This window comes from Miniopterus natalensis, chromosome 7 (assembly GCF_054644295.1).
Source record: "Miniopterus natalensis isolate mMinNat1 chromosome 7, mMinNat1.hap1, whole genome shotgun sequence".
Taxonomy (NCBI): Eukaryota; Metazoa; Chordata; class Mammalia; order Chiroptera; family Miniopteridae; genus Miniopterus; species Miniopterus natalensis.
The window spans coordinates 38,380,026-38,404,412 of NC_142087.1; the positions used below are offsets into that span (position 1 = coordinate 38,380,026).

At 39.5% G+C, this 24,387-nt stretch overlaps 1 pseudogene; it reads left to right on the forward strand.

The window, feature by feature from the left end:
- Positions 1 to 5,487: 5,487 nt before the first annotated feature.
- On the forward strand, positions 5,488 to 6,722 carry LOC107535927 (G1/S-specific cyclin-E2 pseudogene; annotated as a pseudogene).
- Positions 6,723 to 24,387: the final 17,665 nt, after the last annotated feature.

Consider the following 24,387-nt stretch of genomic DNA (forward strand, 5'->3'; position numbering starts at 1 on the left):
GGGCCAAGTCCACCTACTGTCACCCCAGCCGTTTATTATCCCTCATCTGCTGTACTCATCCAAAGGGTCTTGTCCTTTAAAAAATTATATTGTAGGTGTAGTGCTGTCTTGACTGATTTCAGTGTACTGTGTGTGATACCCCCTTTTTAAGTGCCCTAGTCCTATGAACCCTGCACTTTTGTAAAGGCCCCTAACCATTCTTCATAAAACACTGGTAAAAGAACATATTTTTTCTCTTTTCTGAGAAATAAAAAAGCAACTAAGAAATAATTAGTGAAAAATTAACCAAACAAGTGACCTCTGGGGCTAAGCATAATTTTTCTGTCCTCATGGGCTCCCAACAGCAATTGAATAAGAATTACCCTAATTATTATTCCAGAGAGGCCATAGCCCTTGGATGAGCACCCAGAAGATGACATCTGATGCCTGGACTGCTGCTGATGCCTGCTTGTCATTTAGCCCCAGGAGCTAAGATAGATGTGATTGCTTCTGCCTCCCACCCAAGGGTTTCATGAGGAAGAATCAACTACCTTTAGAATGTGGTGACATCATTGGCACCCATTTTATGGAGTCATGTGAGCCTTCAGTTTTTAAACACAGGTGAGATATAACTAACTCATCCATAATTCTTTACAGATTCATGTCAGGGTGTTTTTGTTCTACTCAAATAGTACCATTGTTTTACTGAAAATCCAATGAAGGCTTTGGAAAGGGGCAAAAAAATAATCAGTTATTGTTAGCCTATTTTATTTCATCTTAGAGTGACTTCTTTTTGGAATACACAATGACTGGTTTTGAATACGCCTGCTCTACTGGACCGTGTAAAGGAAATTAATGTCAAGTATGACAGCCAATCCCTGGGCAATTTCAGTTTTTAATATTCTACAAGTGTAATCATTTTTTAAGATTCTATTCATAAAAAAGATTTTAGAGTGCTGATTTCCCTGTAATTCTTATAGACTAATGGATACTTTTCAATTTAATAGCACCTTACATTTAGACTGGTGTGGGTGGTCTTTAAAGTGTCACTCAGCAGTCTCTCATCTGCTCCTGTGAAACAGATAGAGGTATCCTTCTTATCACACAGGTGAGCCACACAGCTGACTTGCAGACAAGTTAAGGCCTAATGAAGGCTCAGAACCCCAGCTAGAACTCAGCTCTTCAAATTATAGTCCAACTATTTTATCATACATGTTGGAAAGAGCATTGGGTTTGGTGTCAGGGTGGCTCTAAACTTGGATTTACACATGTGGCTGCTCATTTCACTGGGTGGTTGTGCACTAAGTGAGCACATGAGTGTAATAATGTCACACAAGTGTGAATTCCTGTTCCACTTGTGAATCTAGATAGTCTGGTTACATGGAGGGCATGGAAAACTTCCTTCTACAGGGGAGATGATTTCATAAAGTTTCATTGTGGTTTCTCTACCCCAGTGTTTCCCAACTGGGAGGGGAAATTTCTGGAGGCATTTCTTACTGTCACAGATGGAGAGGTTAAGTGCTACTGGCCTTTAGTGAATAGAGGCTGGCATGTTGTTGAATATCCTACAATTCACAGGACAACCTCACAACAAAGAATTTTCCAGCCCCAAGTCAATGGTGCCAACTTGAGAACTCCTGCTCTAGAGTAGAGCTTCTTGATCTGACATTAATGGACTCACAGATGAGTTGTGAGGATCCAGGAGCCCATTTTCGTCTACTTGGGGCAAGTGTGCATATTTCTGGAAAGGGTTCATGACTCTCAGTCGGTAGATCCTCATGGAGGTCTGTAGTTTCAGTGTGGCTATCATCCTTGCTCTAGCTGTTTCTTAACACCCAGTAAAACTGCTGCTTTCACAAAGTTTTGAATCTTCACATCCTGTTGGGGAACATAAATGACATATCACATAAATAAATAAACTATAATGTTGTTCTGTCCTCAACCAAGTAAAGAAAGATGCACTGGAAGATCTAGTAGATGATGGGCCGCTGTAGCTGGGACCGGGCAGAGCATGGGTGGTGCTGAGAGAGGAACATCATTCCCACTTTCAGCTTCTTTGCACTTTGTCTGGAAACAGTGAGAATGAGACTGGGAGGTATCTCTGAGAGTGAAGTGCTCATCAAGTAAGGGAAAGAAACTTTTTTTAGGGCAACAAAAGGCTACTTTTCAATGCATTTTCTTCCATGTGCTTCATAATACCCTAAGAAGTTTACTTTTATTGCCTCATTTGCGATTAGTTTATAGATTGTTCATCTCAGATCCAGGTGTGAGTCTCTTCCTAGAAGTTGGAAACTCTAGTGGAATCTAAACGTCATATTCAGACATCCTGCCTAAGTGGCCACTGACAGATGTAATCATAATGTGAAAAATTCAACACTTCACTAGAACAATGATTCATGACTGACGTGAGCCTGATGAAGCTATGAACCCTCTTCTCAGAAAACTGCTCATGTGCCTTGAACACACCTGATAGTGGCTTTTCAGAATGACAAGGATTCCTATTCCCTCTGATACACAAACGATGACATCTTGATTAGAGCACGCACACACTTCTTTGTCCCTGTCTCCTGTAATATTTATTTCATAAGGTCTTGAATCAACTTTAACCCTCCTCTAGCTTAACTTTCTAAATTATCTTCCTCGATTTTTTGACAGTTGTGGGAAATAAGATAGAGGAGATAGTTCAGACCGACTTTCAGACAGAATACTTTATTTTAATGGCTATGAACTGCTAAATTGTAATACATTTTTCTTCTCTAATCTCTATGCATTGAACATGTCCAAAATACAAATAGTTATTGCTGGTATGATTGCCCAGTTCATATTGTTTCCAGCGGGGCATGAATTCTTTGGGAGAAAATAACCTGTTCGTCTTTCTCTATATCTTGACTATTACTCAAAAAAGTCCTGGAGGTAGATTATAATCCTTACCTTCCATTTCCTTCTGGATTATTTTGCTCTGAATCCAAACCTCAGTTCCAGAACATAAATGAAGTTTACTGCAAATCAGGCAGTTATAAAAATTTTTTTAAAGGCAACCTTAATGTGAAAGTAATCCTTTAAGAAAAAAAGAAAAAAGCTAACCATACCCTCATATGGAAAATGGATAAAATCGAGAAGCACTAATGGGTTATGGAATTTATCACCTGCCGCTCACATGGTCCGAGCCTATCATAGCAGAAAGTAATCACATTGTTTTATTGCCACTCTGCCGCCTGCATGGTCTCAGCCCAGCTCCTAATTCAAGTGCCCGTGTTACAAAAGCTATTGTGAGCTGCCGTTGGCCCAGGAGGGAGCAGTCATGGAAGCTGAGCTAGTCCCCCTTTCTCTGAGTGAGCACTTCAGGGTAGGGTTTGGCTCATTAGCTGTAACAGAGTATGGCTCAAGCCACACAGCCCCCTTGTAAGCGTAAACTGAAGAAACTTGTTTCTCCAGAGGTTTCAATACAGCATCTATCTTCAGAGCCAAACTCATTCACAGACTCGGAAAGAAAAGCAAGCCATCTTCCGTTAGGATGAGTCGGTAATCCAGGTAGAAGTAAGGGCTCCCCACAGCCTGAAAAATATGGCCATAGCCTGAAGTCTATCGTTAGTTGCCTTTTACAGTCTAACTTCTGCAGATTGATCAATTCAAACTTTGCTGGAGACTCAGACAAAGACAGTTAAAGGGGCAGACAGAGAAGAACTGCCATTCCAAAAGGTAATATTTCTGAAGTGTCAGAGCATTTGCAGTAGACGTTCTAGAAACAGAGAAACCAGTCTTGTCATGAACCATGTGCAACACAATAAGGTGGTTATGTTTTCGTATAAAATAAGTATGAAGTATAGACTTTCTGAGCTGAGAGTCAGTGTGCATATGGTTAAGCGTACACACTCTTTGGACAGACCGCTAGGGTTTGAATCCTGCGTCTTTCACCTCTGGATGTGTGGTCTAGGGAAGTTGCTTGACTTCTCTATGACTGGTGTTCTCATCTGTACACTGGGGTGTGCTCAGTATCTGTGTTATTCAAATTGTTGAAACTTAAATGAAATAATATATCTAAAATATTAGAACCTATGAACAGTGCTTGAAACAATAACTCAATCAACAAGTATTTACTGAGTGCCAGTTATGGGCCAGGTACTGTTCTTGGCACTTGGGAAATAGCAATGGACCAAAAAGACAAAAATTATACACACACACACACACACACACATCCCCCAAACTCATGAAGGTCACAGTTTATAACAAACACTCAATAATTAGTTAGTGCTGTGAAAAGTCTAATTGTTTTCATCACAAATGGAACATGCATTCCAGGAAGCCCAAAGCCTGATCATCCAGGCACATTGGTCAGGAGAATTTTCCTGGTTTTCTAATGAACCCCTTCTCTTCCTTGATATTTTTAATATTGCTTAAAATATGGCCTCACCCATGGCCAAGGAACTGAGATTGTGCATAGAGTTTATTAGCTGTCCCTCTCAGCACACAGCCCGCCTCCTTAGGGCAGGGAGGCCCTGCCATTATGGTGATCTGCTCTGATTACTGTAGTTGTAGCAGGTACAAGTTTTTGGCTTCAATGTGACATTTGAGCCCACCTGGCTTGATAGCCACAGCCCCTGTTGACCTTTAGCGTGTCCTCACCCCTCCTTAGTGTGCGGAAACGGTGAATAGAGGCATTGTTGGTGCTCTGCTTGTCGGACTTGGAGCATGCTGGCTGGTGCAGGCCCAGCCCATTGTCTGTCTTCAACAAATCACTGAGGTAAGAGGTGTTAGCTGAAGAGACCCGACACCTGAGACATTGCCATCCCTCGTCCCCTGGGTAATAGAGGGACCAAAGTTGCTGACCTCTCTTTCAGTACGTTTCAATTCGCTACCGTTAATCTTTCTCACATTTACGATTGCATGCACAGCTATGCAAATGAGCAGAGGCATATAAGCTCAGGATTTGAAAGAAATTGAGCTGATCTAAAATGAATTGATGGACAAGTAAGAACTAACTAAAAATTTTGGAACATACTCCACAGCCCTGGAGGAATATTTCTGTCTACCATCAGGTAAAGAACTGTTAAACAAAGATAGATGATAGATTACATAGACAGATGATAGATGATAGATAAATAGATAGATATAGATAGATAAGAAGATACGTCTGTATCTGTATGTAGTATAGAAGATAGTTTTTAAGCCACCTGTAAAGTATAGCAATATTACATTATGGTATACATTATATTACATTATATCTGTATGTATACACACATATACATTATACATATATCTACATAAATCCACATATATCCACATCTGTGTAAGTTACTGAAATGATATACAACTTTGCTACATGAGCACAATCTGTTCTAATATGAACCTTTTAAAACAAACCCTACATGGTTAGCTTTTGAGGATGATGTATTCATGACAACTTTGAAATGAGATAATAAATAAAATTATAGATTTGTAGAGCTGAGATGCAAATCAAATAATTATCAGGAGAGCCTAGCAGTGAGGTTTCTTGTGCCTGAAGAGAGAATGTCAAAACACAGCCATTTACAAGCTAAGCAGCAGCCCCAGCCCAGCCTGACCGATTCCCCCCAAGAAGCCCAGATAATTCAGGCAGAAAAGAGGAAAACAGCCCAGAAGAAGAAAAGAGGAGAAGGTGGCCAAGAAACATCATCTGACACTAGGAATTGTGGGCCCCCTGTGTTGTCTGAGGGGATCGGTCCTTGCGTTATCATTGAGACACCCCACCGAGAAATAGGACAGGTGACTTCTCCAGATTTACAAATTACGGATTTAAAAATCTTTGTATCAGTCCTTCACCTTTGCCTGATTTATGCTGGGGATGTTCAAAGGGTGTTTGCCTCAACATGTTAAAGAAAGAGGCCCGATACATTCACGGCAAATAGTTTGAAGTTCTGCGTCCTGACTTGAAACCACGGACGAGGTCAAGGCTTCTCAACTGGGTTTAGAGGTATGTGAAGTATGCACACTTCATAGGGAAGCATTTTATCCTGTGCAAGACTTTTCTGTTGGATTTATGTTGACACAAAAGGATATAGATAACAATATGCTTCAACCCACAGGAATTCTCATCACTCATTGCCTCCAAGTGTGAGGAAGTCGCTGCTCCCGAGCTGCGGGCGTCTGCTTATGTCGCGCAGGTGCTTGCAGCCAAGAGGGCGTGTGACGGTGGAACTCTTCACATTAAACGCTTTAAAATGGGGGCTTTGTCCTGAAACAGCCATGCCCTGGTGAAACCTCTTCCTCCAAGCCGATGCTCGTAAAGATGCTCCTGCAGTTCCTCCACCTCCGTGTTCCCAGGGAAAGGTCACTGAGCGAGCTCAGCTCCGGATGGGTGCATTCCAGCCACGGATGCCTTAGAGTTCGGTGCAGACGCCGGCTGCCGCCTCTTCCCGGCTCACCTGGCTGACGTCGTTAGCACAGCCTCAGCTCTGGAACAGGACAGCATTTCGGAAGGCGTAGGTTGGATGGTGCCCTTGGTCAGGGTAGCAAAAAGGGCTAGTCCAGGGAAGCTGAAGATTTTTCAGAAGATTACTATGGGAGACAGACGCAGTATCCAGACACATACAAATTATCTGGCCACGCTGGGTGAAGTAAATTACGTAAACGCCTTCAGGAAGGGGGGACAGTTGTCACCAGTGTGCAATGCAGGCATTATGACACCACCGAAGAGCACTGAAAAACCACCAGGGGACACTAAGGACATTAACCAAGCAGACAAGCATTCACCGAGTATTGGGTAGAATTTCATAAAATAAACTACTAAAGTTTTCCAGGAAAATAGTATTGTGACTGTTCTGGCCAATTCAGAAATTTCACTGCCATTCTTTGATTAAAACACACACACACAACACTTAAAATTGGCACTATGGTAGAAATTTATTTCATTCCTATGTTAGTTGTTTAAAGAAACAGCAGGACTTATTTATAAATATGAATTCATTCCCAAGGTGACTGGATAGAAGCCAGCCATGATTTATGCCACAACATTTTCTTATCTGGTGCTACTATGTTTATCTTGATAAACCAGGAATTTTATCATTAGTTTTAGACTAGATACTTATTACCTTAAAGGGTACATTAAGTGACATAGTACTTTGGATCTAGTTTTCAGATTCTTAAAATTCATATACTCTTGCTTAGTGCAATTTGGTTCTTGAAAATAAAATTTAAACTTGTTTACAAAGGTTTAGTTTTGTAATAAAGTGACTAATTTATCTAGCTATAGCAAGCTATTATAAAACTTGAATTTTTACAAATGGTGAACTTTCATCTGTGTTTTAAGTAGTTTACTTGCCTTGCCATAAATAACATATTTAACTCCCGAGGCTTAGAAGAACATGGTGTTTAAAAAATTATAAGCACGATAAATGCTGTGGCTCTAACTTGGGGCTTTGACCTATAGGTTGCTTTATAGTCATTTTTTGTACATTATGATTTGAGTGAAAAATCTGAAGTATCCTTTCAAAATATTTATATGAGCAAGTCACTTCATTACTCTAAGGTATCCCTATTTTTTTTTTTTTAATTTAGCATGACTAAGGCTTTATTTATGTTTGCAAAATGATTAAAGTCCTTTTTAAATTGCCATATGGGTTAAGGACTGTGTCAGTGATAAAGTGTAACACCTGACTTAAACCTCTGTAAAGGAGAAGTATTAAATGTACACTAACTCCCAGCAATCTATCTATTTAAAAAAACAAAATAAACTTCACAAAGGAGTTTGCTCTATAAAGACTAGCTAATTCTACAGAGATTTTTTTTATTTAAAAAAAAAAGAAATTTCAGCCTCAGAAGTGGATTTAATTAGAAAACATGTTATACTAGACTGTTAGTTTATTCTGTTACTGAATATGTGAATCTCTTCTTTGAAGAAATTATAAATTTAAGCTATTATGCCATGAAGTCTTCTGTATAGTTTTTGTTTTTAAACTGTTTCAGTATTTTAGCTGAAAATACCACTAAATGTGTACACATGTATTATATAGAAACTTCACCTTTTTTTTTAATCCTCACCTGAGGATATATATTTTTTCCCATTGATTTTTGGAGAGAGTGAAAGGGAAGAAAGGCGAGAGAGAGAGGGAGAGAGAGAAACATCGATGTGAGAGACACACGTCTATTGGTTGCATGCGCCCTGACCGAGTGGGGAGCAAACCTGCAACCCAGGTACCTGTCCTTGACCAGGAACTGGACCAGTGACCTTTTGGTGGGGGCAGATGCTCTAACCACTGAGCAACATTGGCCAGGGCTAAACATCTTTTAATACTGTTTACATTTAGCCTATTGTATAAAAATAAAAGTTAAGCCTTGCTGGGCGTGGCTCAGAGATTGAGCATTGACCTAAGATCCAGAAGATCACGGTTGGATTCCCGGTCAGGGCACATGCCTGGGTTGCAGGTTCCCTCCCCACTCGGGAGCGGGCAGGAGGCAGCCGATCAATGACTCTCTCATCATTGATGTTTCTCTCTCCCTCTCTCCCTTTCCTTTTCTCTCTCTGAAATCAATAAAGACATATTTTTTAAAAAGTTAAAAAATTTTAACTAACTGCTTAAAAGTAACATTTTAACATTGCTTGGGAAAAAATTATTAGTTTGTTTCAGGTTCAGAAATTATTTTCATGTTCTAAAATTATGTTAGGAAATACTCGACACTGGCTCTAGCCAGTGTGGCTCAGTTGGCTGCAGCATCGTCCCATGCAAGGAAAGGTTACAGGTTCCATTCTGGGTCAGGGCACACGCCTAGGTTTCAGGTTCCCTCTCCACTCGGGGCATGTTAGGGAGGCAACTAATTGGTGTTTCTCTTTCCCTCTCTTCATCTCTCTCTCAAATCAATTTTTAAAAAAACTCTTAAAAAAAAGAAAATATTCAACTTTGTTTGCAGTTAAAGCATATTTTCCTATTGTCTCAGTTTGCTGAATGGATAAAAAAAATTATGTCATTTAGATTCAGTTTAGACAGAGGCTCTGAAAAACTGATGTGACTTCTTTTGGTGCCATTACAAAATGCCAAAAATCCGCAAATTTCTTTGTAATGAAAAGGTTCAAGTTTTCTCCAACTACGTATATTACAATAAGTTGAAAAATGGACTTACTTGGTCTCCATTTGCAGTAGCAGAGAGTAATTATAAAGAGGGGGGGAAATGGTGTAATCCACAGACTGGGTTAGAAATAGCTGAGCTGAATATTTGCAAGATTCAAGTCTCCAAAGTTAGAAACTGTGTAAGAGTTGGAGGAACATGTAGAATTATCTCTGAAAAGGCAGAAAAGTAAGTGCTTTTGTAGTTTGACTTGCCCCTCCTCTGAATATTTTTCTTATTGAAAGAAAGTAGATGTTATAACCTTAGTTATAACTTTAATTATAACTCGACTTGAAATGGTACTACAATTGCCCATATGGGTAATCTGTTTGGAATAAGATATTCAGCAAGGGCTCCAATTTTTCTCTGCTTTTTTTCCTAGGTGCCAAAATAAGCGTTAAAAAATTATGGTTTTTGTATTACTTGGTTTCAAAGCCTTCTTAAATAAAGGTGATCCAGCAGGTGAATTAAAATGTTGCAGTCTTAAAAAAGTAAACATAACACTGCTTCCAAGAAAACAGTATTTTTCTGCTAAGTTCAGAGATGTTAACGTTTACTTTTTATGTATTTCTCTCTTTATTCTCAAAGTAAGATCACATGATAGAATCATTAAAATAAAGGTTAAAAAGAGCCAAGAAAGACAATTGAACTAATGTTTGTGCCAGACAATTGAGGTTAAAGGATCATTTCTGCAAGAGCTATGGAGTGTTTTAAAATAGTTCTTTTACATATTTTTGGCTCTTTGTTTTCATTCCATTGCCTAACTTGACTTGTAATGACCTACGGTCGCTTGTTTATGGTTCAACATGGATTTGTAGACCTGGGAGAGTCTTTAGAGAATTGTTAGTCCAGCCTTCTCACTTTGCCAGAGAAATGAGAGAGACTGGGAAAGCAGAATCACCTACCCGAAGCCACACAGGTAGAAACCACCTGCCTCGGCCCAGTGCTCTCTCCCACCCGCCCAGCACACACACTCACACTAACGCTTCTAGCTATCAAGTGCGCATTGTCCGATGTAGCAGGGCGGAGAGGCAGGGTGCGCTGGTCTCCCCACTGTGCCTCTTTACTGAAATGCTCAGAGCTGTCCGCTTAACCTCAGCCCTGTCTGTCTCCTCTGGCATTAGGAAAATGAAAGAGACAAAGTATCCCTTTTGTGAATGAGCACTTGTAGAGGACACAGGTACTGGAAGGTCTTTCAAAATAACCCCAGAAGTTCTTTACCCCTGTGGCCATCTTTTCCTCATCACCAGAAGTGGAAACAAACAAATTTCTGGCTTAAACAAAATTGTGGGGAAAACAGGTGAGTGAGTCGTCCCCTGTGGCTCTGGGTAGGGGAAGGGATGGGCGATAGGCAGGAGGAGTCTTTTGAGGCTGAGGGAAATGTTCTGTATCTTAGTTGTGGTGATGGTTTCTCTGGTGTATACAACTATCAAACTCATAGAATTGCACAGTTTAAATGGATTCATTTTTTTTGTACATAAATAATTTCTCCGTAAAGTTGAGTTTAAGAAAACTGTCAGGAATCCTATGATAAAAATGACTAAATTATTATTTCCTTTGATAGCTAATGAATAAAATAGACTCTATTCTTGTTTTATGTAGCTTTATAAGATTATCATAAGGTAATTTTAAGAAAGCAGAATCACCTACCTATACAATACGGAAATCGAAGATTTCTAAGTATCAACACAATTTGAAATATAAGACTATGTAAGAAAGGTAAATTTCGTTCAAGATTCTTCTTTTTCCTCCCCAGGAAAGGACTGGAAACTGAACTCCTTGGATGTGAGAGGAAGAAGCCCTATCTTTTTACATGGTTGCTGACCGGAGTGTCCACCTCAGTTTACAGGCAAAGAATAAATGCCTTTTAAAAGCTCACTACTTTCCGAACTTAGGTCCATTTGACCTCCTATCTAAAAATACACAGCTATGCAATAGGCTCTCCTTCTCCATCACAGCAGATAATTAATCTACAGGTCTGGTCAACCGTCTTAAGTCTGCCAATTAACTTCTATCTTTAAGCAGGCCATTGCACATCGCCTCTCCCAGAGTCTCCAGGGAGAATGTCTAAATGCAGTGCCCTATTTTCATGCAATTTAATGCTCTTAAACCTGATACTATCTCTTGGATCTTGAATTAGGGTTGGTGTAGGAGGCGCAGAGTCAGAGCAGCTGAAAAGACCTAAATACCTCTCCTGTAAAGCCATGGGAAGCAGATGGTGCTATCTCTGCTCCTGTGATACAAATGAAATAATTAGAAGTTTAATGCATTAACCAGGTGAAATTTTGCACAGCATATAATAAGTAAGACCAATTAGGCCCTTTGCCAGTACTGTCGAGTCTTTAAATAACAGGACAGAATGTCCTCTGGGGAAGATATTGTCTACATGCAGAAACAGCCCTGGAATGGGCAAGGAAGAGGGTCTCGCTCACCTGGCACACTGACCAGAGAACCCACCCCTTAAGCTCTGGCTTCCTCAGCTCCTCTGTTGGCCAGAGACCTTCCCTTCTTTTATTTTCCTGTAGAGGCTTAGCTATTTATAGATGTGACTCATGAGAAGTCAGGACCATAAGTAATTTAATGATAAGAATTTAGGAAAACAAGCTAGATATTTCTCTCTCTGAAGCCCTTCCCCTCAGGTTATTGATTCTTTGGATAGTGGTTTTATTTTTTCCTTTGATCTGGTATGTCTCCAATGGAGCCTGGAGGAAACAGCATGACTTTGGAGTCAAAAGATCTGGTTATGGGGGAAAGTACCACCTTATTAGTGGGATGACCGTGGAAAAGAGGTTTTCTGTTTTGCTTTTAATAATAAGATTGTGTTTTCTTAGCCCTTGTTGTATAAAAACAGAATTTTGAAGTACACGTTTGGTTTTTAAGACACCACTAACGCCAAACTAAACAATAACAGCTGTTTACAATTCAGTGACATCTCAGTTGACAACAACTTAGAATCAGAAGCTAAAATCTAAAAGTGGAAAGGGAGATGAAAATGCCACAGGAGGAACATCAGAGATGTAACCTGGAGGAAAAGAAAAGAAGTGGGAAAATGCACACCTCTGAAAAAGAAAAGCAAGTATGCATGAGGCATTTGTAATGCAAGACCAGGGTAAGTAAACAAGGATTGGCCAAGGAGAAATCAAGGCATGTGGTTGACGCAGGGCACAGTGAAGCCCGTAGTGCTGGGCCCAGTGACACTACTTGTAAAATTCAAGAATGGGGAACAAATTGGCTGAGTGTTTGGGATATTAAATTTTTGCTTGAAAATTGAAAAACCAAACCCAACAATATTTAGTGGTTGTAAACAGGTCCCAGTGGACATGAAACAAATGAACAATGGAGAGATGTGGTGAAAAGACTCAGAAAACAGCACTCAGGCTGATGAGCCTGGTTTTCCTCAGTGAGCCTGTGTGCTCAGGGTTGTAGTTTATATTAACTGCATATAACATAGTCACGTTTTCTGCCACAAGGATTATAGTAGTTAACATTTATGGAATGTTTACTATGTGCCCAGCACTGGGCTATGTGCTTTTTATGCACTTAATTCTCATAAGCATCCAAAGATATAGGTACAGTTCATATCCATGTCAGAAAAGAAGACCTTGAATGAGCAGTGGTCAGGTAATGGGCACAAGTCACACAACTGGCGGTGCTTGGGGTCAGAGCCCATACCTCTCTCTCCAAAGGCCGGGCTCTTCATTTCTCCCTATCCAGGTCCTCACATCCAAACTGAGAATGGTAATGCCAGCCTCCCTGACTCACAGGGCCGTTTTGAGAGAAGCATATAAAAGGAGATATGTGAAAATGCAATGTGAACATAAACAACCTGACCAATGTGTATCATAAGCTGACTAGTGCTAATTACATGCTAACTGAAAACAATTTGACCTTTCTGGAGTTTTGAACACATGATCATTTTTAAACATTAATTAAAATATTTTAATACATTTGGATGGGCCTAAGGTAGCTTATTTAAATCAAACAAATAATTAACATTGATAAACTGTGAACATTTACCAATGTGGATAGATCTCAAAAATATACTCTTGAGCACACACACACATACATACACACACACAAACAAGTTGTAGAATGCTATATATTATTTTTTAACCATTTGTTCAAATTTTTGAAATACAAAGTGGTACTATGTATTATATTATAGGTAAATACTTGTTTAGTAAAATTATAAAATCATGGATTTATTGAAAATCATATAACACCAGCTGCTCTAACAGATAAGCCCTGATATTTAATGGTTTTAATGCCATAAGTGCTTATTTATTCTCATTTACATCCCAGTGTAATGAAGTGTTCCTGGTTTTACATGGCCACTCAAGGAACCTGGCTGTTTCCACTTTGTGGACCCTGGTCCCCCTCTCTTCAGGTGGCAGATTGGGAGGATCATGTGCAAGACATATTTCCAAGTCACTACCTGGGCATAGAAGTGACATCCCTTCTACCCAAGTTCCAGTGGCCAGAAATCAGTCACATGCCCACACCTAAATGCGCGAAGGCCTGGGAACTGTAGTTTCACCTCGGGTCCAAGAAGAAAGAGAACTGATTTTGGTGAGTGGCCACAGGTGGGAAGGGTACACAGTAACTTCTGGATAGTTGCTATATGTAGTCAGGAAAAGAGGAAAACTGGAGTAAGTATGCAAAATTTAACGTTTTTATAGCTGGGTGAAAGGTACATGGTATTACATCATTCTCCATACTTCGTGTTTACATGTTTTACAGTTTTAAAAAGAACAAAAGTGGTGCAAATAGGAAACCTTTCTTAATACTACATATTAAACTCTCTATGGTCTTTAACCAAAACAGAGTTGGCAAACTAAGGTCCACAGGCTAAGTTTTTACATTTTTCAAGAACTGTAAAAAAATAAATAAATAAGAAGGAGAATAATATATAACATAGTCAGGGTATGGCCCACAAAACCTAAATTATTTACTATCTGGCCTGCTGTTCCTGCTGCTGCAAAAAAGAGATGGTTTACCCCTGTGCTAGAACAAAAGAAAATATGATTTACTGTCTAAAAAACATAAGTTAAAACTCACATAGGCCCAGCAGTGGTCCTATATGCTCACATATAATTTTTTTTTAATAAAAAAAAACTTACAACACTGCTATCAAGTAGGTAAATAGGAATTTGAAACAGAGAGATGAGGTAACTTGCACGAAGCCACACGGCTATGAAAGGGAATCTTGTGGAGGTGAAACCCTGGCAGTCTGATTCCTGAGCCTGTGTTTTTTACTCCTATACCATTCTTTTTTTCCTAATTTATATTTTGATCTCTCATATTTAAAAGTATGTTCTCTATCTTAATAATGAACTGATGAAACGACAGATTACATTTAAAGTCATGTTTACATTTTACTTGACATTTACACACACACACACAAACATATAAAATTACATTTTTCAGCAAGTGAGATTCCAGAAGGCAGTGCTATTGTCCGCTTCAGGATAGTAAAGGGGGCGTTATGAGATACTTGCTATTAGCAGCGTGTGGGTCTGCTGGTTTGGGAACCGCTGCTGTGGAGTGGGAAAAGAGACGAACGGAGTGTGCCAGCCCAGGAAACACTGAAAATCAAAGGATGGGGAAAGCAAGAGACTGTGGTAACAAGGAAATCTAGGGAGCAGAGATTTGCAAGGCACAAGGTATCCTAGTTGGTTCCCTAGAAACAGCCTCAGATGGAGCTTCTTGGGCAGGTGATTTATTGAGGAAGCCCTCTTAAGAGAAACCTAGAAAGATGTGAGGTGCAAAGGATCGAACAGGAGAAGAAGCTAAGTGGAGATGGGTGTTTAGCTGGCGCCTGGCTGCAGCCTGACCGGAGCATAACCAGCCCGAGCACTGAGGCAGCCTCATCAGCCGGTGTCACCTGCGGGCTCCCGTCAGCTGTGCTGTGAGCCCTTAGCAGTCAGTTCTTGAAGCACCTAGAAGATGGGCGTACGGCCTGATGAAGGGGGGCCTGGGGGGCGAGAACATTAGCGTGACTTCTGCAGCCCCACACCTGGTAAGGCAGAGACTGCAAAGTGTCCGCCGGAGTAACCGGCACAAGGCCATGCTGAGCGCGAGCACGGCTAGAACACGCTTCCCGAGCTGCTGGGAGGGAAGTCGGTTTGAACTGGGTGGAAGGATGGAGGTGGGAACAGCGAGTTTAAATCACTCTTTTGGAAAACTTGGATTGAAAACAGAATCTGAAAAATCAGCTGGAGGCAGATGTGAAGATAAATCTATTAAGTTATAAATACCTCCCAAGCCACAGCCTCTTCTGAGTCTGTTCTTTACTTATAAGTCACCATGTCTTGTCCCAGCTCTGGCCACATGTGACTAGATTGAAATGAGTTGATGTCTAATCTATATAAGCTGCAATAGCCTGGCAAGAGTCTTGCTGATGAACCTGATCCTTTCTTTTACCGAGCTTGAATGTGAGGCTGACTTTGTAGAAGCCGAGAGGGGACAGCTGAGTCATGAGCTGGCACCAGAGTTGATCCTGGATGATCATTGCTGTATTGAGTCATTAGAGCTCCTGCTGTTCACCAAAGAGCCACGACCTCCCAGTTCTGCTGGCTGGGGCACTGCCAACACGGTTTCCTCTCTGTCTGTGGCAGCTTATACTAAATCCTCATTAACTAAGATATCCAAGTGATCCTATTTTTCTGACAACCTCAGAGAGCCCACCCCAAGGCAGGTGGTATGGTGGTGGTGGTGGTGGGGCGGGGGACAAAGAAGAGCTTTGCTTTGTATTATGTCTGATCTAAGATGTCATCAGCTGTAAGGCACACGACTATTTATGTTCCAAGAAAGAAGAAAAAACTTTCAGGAGAATTGTAAAGGCCTTCATTGTAAGGAACATCCTGATTTTAAAGATGTTAACTGTGAAAAAATGTAAGTCTTAGAATTGGTAAAATACAGTATATTCAGAAAGTGAGAGTTAGAGATGTTTATAGATTGAGTGGAGGGAACTATTCGGCAGACAGAAAATAAAGATACATCAGGAGGGAGAGTGGGATGATAATGGAGTGAGGTCCTGGCACAGGCAGGAGGGACCAGCTCAAGGACACAGAGGAAAGCTTCATCCTCATGAAATGGACGGTAGACTATGCTGGTGCACATAAAAATACATATGTCAGTGAGAGAAGAGTTGAGAAAGCTCAGGCCTTGTGTCTCACTTTTCTCAGTTATTAGGTGGCAATTTTGTATTTCATTTTGGAATTATTTCAGGACTTTTTTATGAGTTCTTTTATAAGCTCAGACTTGTGTTTCTGGGTTAACTGAATTTTACCAATGATTTTAAGAGATGGCTGAGAGCATAAGGGTGTAGAATTTAGTGTTTAATAAAAGGACAAACAAGCTCCAATATGAGAGTGCTGCTTCTGTGATCACGCTGTACTTCAGCAGAATTGCAGACAATAAATTTCTTATGATATTACCACATGATGTAATCTCAGATTGTGATGTTTAATGAAAATATTGTCAGCTTGGAATTACAATGCTAGAAAAGTCTGAGTGCATTCAAGCTGTTTACGATCCAGAGGCCCCTGTTTATCTACAAAGGCCTGGAAGTTCAGGTGAACCCACCACTCGACGATGTACAGATGAGACAATGGGGCCAACAGGTAACATCCTCGCCCAGAGTCACACAGAGTGTGTGGAAGCAGGACTTCAGAGCTGCTCTGCCTGGACAAGGGCGAGTGGGGGTGGTTTCCTCCACACCACTCCATCACTCCTTGGCTGTTTTATAAATTCTCTCTCCAGTTTAAATATTTTCATTCATTTTGGAACAAACTTATGTGTGTTCACAGCTTGCTTTCCACAAAGATAGCCATTTACTAACATTCAGCTCAAGACGAAGAGATTCTTGAGTTTGGGATGTGGCATTCAGTGCCAAGGTGCTACACGATTTTGATTTGCCCCCCCTTGGACATAAGCTCAAGGACAAAGGTTGTTCTGTGCAGCTCTCAACTGTGTTCTGTTAGGGTCTTAGTCAGGGCCCCACCTGTGCTTAGACCTCAACTTAGTGCTACTTTAGACATGACTGAGCATTCAGGTGTCCCACCATCTCAGGTGTGACCAACCTTCCCAAGCCAGCTTTGGAGAACCTCAGAATCGGACTGGGTTGGAGCTTCCGGCATGTTCTTCACTGGCTGTACCTACTACTCGGGTTACTCAACTGTGTGCTGTGACATCGACCTCTCTGTCTTTGTCCATGCTAATCTCTCTGCTTGGAAGCATTTCTACCTGCCAGCCTTTTCAAATGCATCTCCAGCTGCAGAGTGGCTCCATACTTAGTGTCTGCAGGGTGCAGGCGCTGGGGCAGGCTTGGTTCTCCAGCGGTGCCCCAAAGTGACCTGATCTCTGCTGTCATAGGTTTCACAGTGCAATGGGAGAGAAATACGCCAGACACACAAACACATCATCACAAATAGCAGAAACTGATGTTATGAGAAATAGGAGGACAACCGACGTTAGATGACTTGGTGGTCTGGAAAGGCTCCTCTGAGGAAGCAGCGTTCAGGATGAAACCTGAACACCCTTTAAGCTCCAGAAAATACTGCAGTGTCTCCTGCTGGGCCCTTCTGCTCATGGCATTTCCTTCATCTAGAACCTCCTCATTCACCCACACTGCCCCCTTCTAGTGTTTCCTTCCTCCCCTGACCTGCTTCTACTATACTCCAAGTTCAGCTTAGATGTCACCTCCTCAGAATGACTCCGTGAGCCTCTCCCCCTCATCAGTTGGGTTTGGTGCCTCCTTTTGTGACCCAGGGCACCTCGTGCAAACCATTACCATAGTATCTGTTGTGCTGACATCACCTGTCCTGTCACCACCTCCCCAACTGTGCTCTTCTAAGGCAGGAACTAAATCACCCTTGTAAGCCCAGACTCTGGAACAGCATGTGGTACATAGTAGGTGCTTTGCAAGTGTTCTTGAAGTTCCATAATTTATTACCCAAGTGTCTGAAGCATACTGGAAAGTTATGGTTCTCATTTGTTGGAAATTACAACTATAAGAACATACATTCTGGATGGAAGTTAACTCTGACATCACATTTGTTTTAACCAATGTTCACTTGTCTGTGTTAAAGATTTCAAGACTCAAGGAATATTTCTGAATTTGTGAAATCAGACTGTGAACCAGGAGGCAAATAGCACAGGAAGGTCACCACTGTGTGGTCACATGGTCTCAGGTCAATGTCTAGCTCCTGTCCTTTCCAGCTGGAGCCTCAGGCAAGTGACTCTACTCCTCAGTGCCTCACACTCTGCATCTCTGATATGGGAAATACATCATCCACCTACCTTATCCAGCTGTTTAAAGATGACAGGAGACAACATATGCAGTAGTTGTTTATCTTGGTGATATTGATTAGGTATGGAAGTAATATTACAAAGACTGAGAAAATAAGTTTTCTCAAAAGCCATGAACACTCAAAATCTTTTTGTTTTACTGCTTCCAAGATAGAAAGACTAAGAAGTATTTGGTTTTTATCATCTGGCTTGATATTTGATAGCCATTAGGCAAATATTCAGGTGTACCAATAGAGCCTCAGTTATTCATTTTATGGGAAAACATCAGAAGTGAAAGGGGTATGCCATCCATTTAGATGTTGCTCTTTTTTAAATTTAACATATTTAAAAACTGTGTTTAATAACTGGAAAGTACTCTTTAAGTTTTTCACAGTGCAGAGACCACCAGAAGGAGCATTAGAGGGAATCTAAGGAGTCTTGGGGTCTGGGGTCTCTGGGATTTCAGTGTCACCGCTGTGGTCCTGGCTAAGCTCTCTCATCTTTCTGGGTGCCGCAAGCACCTCAGGCCCTGTAATGGATCCTCTGGGGCAATGTCCTCTTCCTTGTTGTAAAGCCCTAGTGATCCGTGTATGCCTGTGAATTTCCTCGACATCCCAATTAATTAACGCAGGGGTTTGGCTTGAATATGCACTGCAAAATGTTGACTGCTTACTGAACTTGTTAACTTCATCCATACCTGTCAGCCTCTGCCTGGCTCTCTCCAGCAGGGGCCCGCTGTGCCCGCATTGTATGCATAGTTGATCTGCTGGATCCAAGTTCTGGAGTTTGGAGGACTTCTGGAACCCTATCTGGTGAAAGTGCCGTTGCTGAACTGGAGGCTAAGCTGAAAATGACCAGGGCATAGGTGTGGGGGCATCAACTGAGATGGCTCAGTGTGGGTGGGTCCTGTTAAAATACACCATGCCGAGTCCAATGGGCCACAGGGAGATATTCAATCATTATTCTATCCACATTTTTCTTTCTGAGTCTAAGGTATTTGTAAAACAATTTCATTTACAAATTAATGTAGCTGGGTTGAGAGTTTCAGTAAATGTTAAGTGTGTGTAATTAATGACAAATATTTTGCTCAGAGACTCTCAACAGATCATTTGCAATTAATCAGTTGATTCTGAAGGTTAATCAAATAAAATAGTTAGCCACATTTTCCTAAACTATACCCTCAAAATACAAAGGCTCGCATGCACACGTGTGTGCACACACACACTTATGGCACACACTGGCATTTCACATATTAAGCCCTAAAGAGAATAATTTCTTCCTAACTTTGCCACTTCAAATGTTTCTTGAAATCATAATTTATTTCCACTTTCCCCATTCCCTGTTTCCAAACTCCTCATTTTCTCCTCTTATCAAACATCAAATACAAATAGATTTGAAAATGCAGTTTTAGGCTAGAAGCAGCTTTTACTTACAAATTGCACATCCCATCAATATGTGTCAGATCTCAGTACAGAGATGTCTTTGGCTGTGACACACAGTGTTCTTGTTGCAGTTAAAAGCAGGCCGTGTGGAGGTCTCAAGGATGAAAAGCACCAATTGAACTCAAGTATTTGGACGATTAAAATAATAAGATCCATTTTAAGCCCACAGTTTTTGCTGACCCATAGACATAACCATAAAACTCACAACCCTGACATTGTTTTACAAATACGTTAGACTCAGAAAGAAAAATGATTAAATTAGTCTTTTAACTTCAATTTTCCATGCTGAGGAAAATTCATAAAAGTCCTTTTTAAAAAGTAGCCTCATAAATTTTAGCAAGTGTTGTGTCACCCCCGATTGTAAGACATCTATAAAATAAAACAAAGTGGTGGCAAAGCCTAGGCCTATCTGGGACCCTTAGGGAGAGCTGAGAGCTCTGGCTCTGGGGGTTGGCAGATCTGGGAAAGGTTGTCTTGCAGCAGCAGAATCATAAACCCACCCCCTCCTTCTCTGCCTCCACCTTCAGCCTGGCCCCTAAAGCAGCCACTTCAAGTCTGCACTGTTTATAAACCGAGTGCTCTCAGACATCCAATCATATTTAAGTTTTCTGTAAAACTCCTTGAGTTTGCGGCTGATTTCAAAGAGTGGACTTTTAAAATAAGCAGACAAATAATTTTCTCTGGAGCTTTTAAATAGCTTTGAAATCAAATATAAATTCTTGGCTTTGAACTAAATATTTATGACAAAAATAACAACTACAGAGCTCTCCATTCTTATCTAGTTGTTCTGAAAATTTTTTGAAGCATTGTCAACAATTTTTACCTTATATAATATCCTTTCAGTATAATTTAACCCCTTTTAATACTGAAGCCAAAATGAAAATGAAAATAGCTATAAAAAAAAAAAAAAAGAAAAGAAGTAGCTTCGTGGTTAAAAGTAGTATTTTTATTTATTTATTTATTTATTTATTTATTTATTTATTTATTTATTTAATCCTCACCCAAGGATATTTTTTCCACTACTTTCCAGAGAGAGTGGAAGGAAGAGAGAGAGAGAAACACCAATTTGTTGCCTCCTGGGAGGTACATGCTTTTGCTCAGAATCAAGTCCAGTACCCTTCGGTCCATGGGCCGATGCTCTAACCACTGAGCTAACTGGCTAGAGCAAAAAGTAATATTTTTGATCCACCAAATAGTTGTCTACCTAACTTACAGGTTCTTCATGAGGATTCAATAGATAACAGATAGACAAATATTAGTGAGTTCTGAAATTGTAAGGGGACTACTTTCATTATAGTTATTATTTTTTATTATTATTGTGGCTAGGAGATTGGGGTGGGCCTGCAATCAGTGAGAGAAACTTTAAAATAATTTTTTAATTTTTTAATTTCAGTTGACATAATAGTAGAGTAGTTTTAAGTGTACAACATAGTGATTAGACATTTATATAACTTACAAAGTGATCACCCCAATAAGTCTAGTAGTCATCTGGTCACACATAATTATTACAATATTATTAACTATATTCCCTATGATGTACTCATTTACAGCCCTGTGACTGTTTTTATAGCTGGCAATTTGCATATATTAATCCCTTCCCCTTTTTAACCCCCCTCCCATCTGGCAATCTTCAAAATGGTCTCTGTATCTATGAGTTTGTTTCTGTTTGGTTTGTTGATTTATTTTGCTTTTTAGATTCTACACGTAAGTGAAATCATATGGTATTTGTCTTTCTCTGTCTGACTTATTTCACTTAGCACAATACCCTCTATGTCCATCTATGTTATTGCCAATAACATTTCATTCTTTTTGTGGCTGAGTAATATTCCATTGAATGTATTTATCACATCTTCTTTATTTGTTCATCTATCAGTGGACACTTGGGTTGCTTCCATATCTTTGCTATTGTAAATAATAAATACTGCAATGAACATAGAGGTGCATACGTCTTTTTGAATTAATGTTTTGGATTTCTTCAGATAAACATCCAGAAGTGGAATTGCTGGGTCCTTCTTTGTCTCATTATAGCCTTTATTTTAAAATCTCTTTTGTCGGATATTAAGTATTACTACCCCAGCTTTCTGTTTGTTTGTTTCCATTTGCATGAAACATCTTTTTTTCCATCTCTTTACTTGCAGTCTATGTGGTTCTTTTAGTCTGAAGTGGGTCTCTTATAGGAAGAATATGTATGGGTCTTTTTTTCTTACCCATTTGGCCACCTTGTTTTTTGACTGGAGCATTTAATCTATTTACATTTAAAGTAATTATTTATCAGTATGTACAGTATTTATTGCCATTTTATTATTCATATTTTTATCTTATTTTTTTTCTCTTCTTAAAGAAGTCCCTTTAACATTTCTTGTAATACTGGTTTGGTGGTGATGAACTCCTTTAGGTTATTCTTATCTAGTAAGTTCTTTATGTGTTTTTCTTATCTAGTGAGCTCTTTATCTGTTCTTAGATTCTAAATAATAGCCTTGCAGGGTAGAGTAATTTTTGTGTAGATCCTTACTTTTTATCACTTTGAATATTTCTTACCAATCCCTCTGGCTTGCAAAGTTCCTGTTGAGAAATCAGCTAACAGTCTTATAGGAGCTCCATAGTAGCTAACTAACTGCTTTTCTCTGGCTGCTTTTAGGATTCTCTCTTTCTCTTTAAACTTTTGTATTTAATTATGATGTGTTTTGATGTGGGCCTCTTTGGGTTCATCTTATTTGGGACACTACTCTTTCTGGGTTTGTATTTCTATTTCCTTCACTAGGGTAGGGAAATTTTCTGTCATTAGTTCTTTAAATGGGTTCTCAATTTGTTGCTGCAAGATAATCTTTTGGAAGAAAATAATAAATGATCATCTAAAACTGAATATGAAAACAGCAACAATTTCCTTAGTGTCTCTCTGAGTTTTCCTAGAATCTAACTATCAGCACTGTGCGTTCATGAGTTCCATTTGATCATTACAGTGCTTTACTTAGATCTTACCAGGGAGAGAAGCTTATGACAAATATTGTTCAGCAATTCACTCAACAAATATTCCTAGGTGGCTTGCCTATGTGCTAGACTTAGATCTATGTGAAGAAAACAGACAAAAATCTTTATCATTGTGAATCTTTATAATAATGGGGATAGACTACAATCAACACAGATTAAAACTAAGTGAATTAAATAGTCAGCTAGAAAATGAAAGGTAGGTGTAAAAAAAGGGAAAACACAGAAGAGGTTCTGGAGAACTGGGAGAATTGGGGGGGGGGGGGGGGAGATATTGCATTTAAAAAAGATGACCAGGATATGCCTAATTGAGCTGGTGACACTTGAGCAAAAAATTGGAATGGAAATGAGGGGTAAACCATGCAGATTCCAGGCACAGCCAGAGCACAACCAGTGCAAAGGGCCTGAAATGAACACCTGCTTTTCTTTCAATATCTTGTTTTTCAATATTTATTGTATATGGTCACCTGATAAGATTTTTTATTGTTCCTAATTTTTGTGCATTTGTTAATCCTAGGTTTTCAATATGTAAAAGTATCATCAGAAAATAACAATAATTTTCTTCTTTTTTTCGTTGTTAATACCTTTTCTTTCATTTTTGTTTTCCCTTATATATGTCAGCATGTCCAAGCTAATATTAACAGAAATCGGTTAAGTAAAACATAAACTGATTCTAACTCTAATTTGAGGGATTATGGTTTTTTTTTTGTTTTCTGTTTTTTATCATTATGCTTGCTGTTTCTAATTTATGCATATGTGCATATAACAATAATTTTTCAGAAAATGTAAAGAGTTTAAAAGATGGCTTTTTGTCATCTAAGACAATCATTTTCTCTTTTGACTAACGGTAAATTATTCTAACAGGTTTTGTTATATTGAACATCTTTGTATTTCAGGACTTTAGGAAGGAATCTCATTTGGTTAATTATTAGTTCTAAAATATAATTAATATATTTTAGTTAATGCTATAAATAAAAGTCACTCACCAAATCAGTGCAATGCCACATGATTTTAGCCTTGTTTCCAGTGGCTCCTGTTTGTTAAATTAATTATGAAAACCAACTACTAATAAAATGTAAGGAAGAAAATTCATAATATCAAGGACTAAGTTTAATTTTACATTTTGGATAATTCTGAAGACATAAGACACAATTGGCAGAAAAAGCTTAATATTTCAGTTTTATAACATAAACTAAGAAACAAGATGAAATCCACTTTGGGCTTTAGATGTAGTAGCAAATAATTGCAAAATTCCTGGTAAGATGATGTAAACAAAATCATGTTCTCTAACTCCATCCTAATTGTTGAATAAGGCTGGCAACCAGCATGCCTTCCGTTCCCCAATATACATTTAATCATAAATTCCAACATATAAAATAGTGAGTTGTTTGGTATTAAATTGCTTTACCTTTCAACCTTCAAGAAAAAAAATCTCTTGGCGACATATTTCTCTAGGGGGTAAACCAAATAAAACTTACTTTCTCTTATTGTGGGATGAATTATATCAACTTTCAGACTCCAGTTTTGATTAACAACAACAAGCAAGGTCAGGAGTGAAGGGTGAATAGGTGGGATTTTTAGGGCAGTGCAAATACTCTGTATGAGACCATAA